Genomic DNA, 396 nt, shown 5'->3' with positions numbered 1-396 from the left:
ACAGGTCTGCAGGTTTTAGAGGACCTGAGGAGACAGGTCTGCAGGTTTTAGAGGACCTGAGGAGACAGGTCTGCAGGTTTTAGAGGACCTGAGGAGACAGTTCTGCAGGTTTTAGAGGACCCGAGGAGACCAGGTCTTCAGGTTTTAGAGGACCTGAGGAGACCGGGTCTGAAGGTTTTAGAGGTCCTGAGGAGACCAGGTCTGAAGGTTTTAGAGGACCTGAGGAGACCAGGTCTGAAGGTTTTAGAGGACCCGAGGAGACAGGTCTTCAGGTTTTAGAGGACCCGAGGAGACAGGTCTGCAGGTTTTAGAGGACCCGAGGAGACAGGTCTGCAGGTTTTAGAGGACCCGAGGAGACAGTTCTGCAGGTTTTAGAGGACCTGAGGAGACCAGGTC

This window comes from Austrofundulus limnaeus, unplaced genomic scaffold (genome assembly GCF_001266775.1).
Source record: "Austrofundulus limnaeus strain Quisiro unplaced genomic scaffold, Austrofundulus_limnaeus-1.0 Scaffold2055, whole genome shotgun sequence".
NCBI classification, from domain to species: Eukaryota; Metazoa; Chordata; class Actinopteri; order Cyprinodontiformes; family Rivulidae; genus Austrofundulus; species Austrofundulus limnaeus.
The sequence above is the reverse complement of the archived record's forward strand: the minus strand, read 5'-3'. Positions refer to the sequence as shown.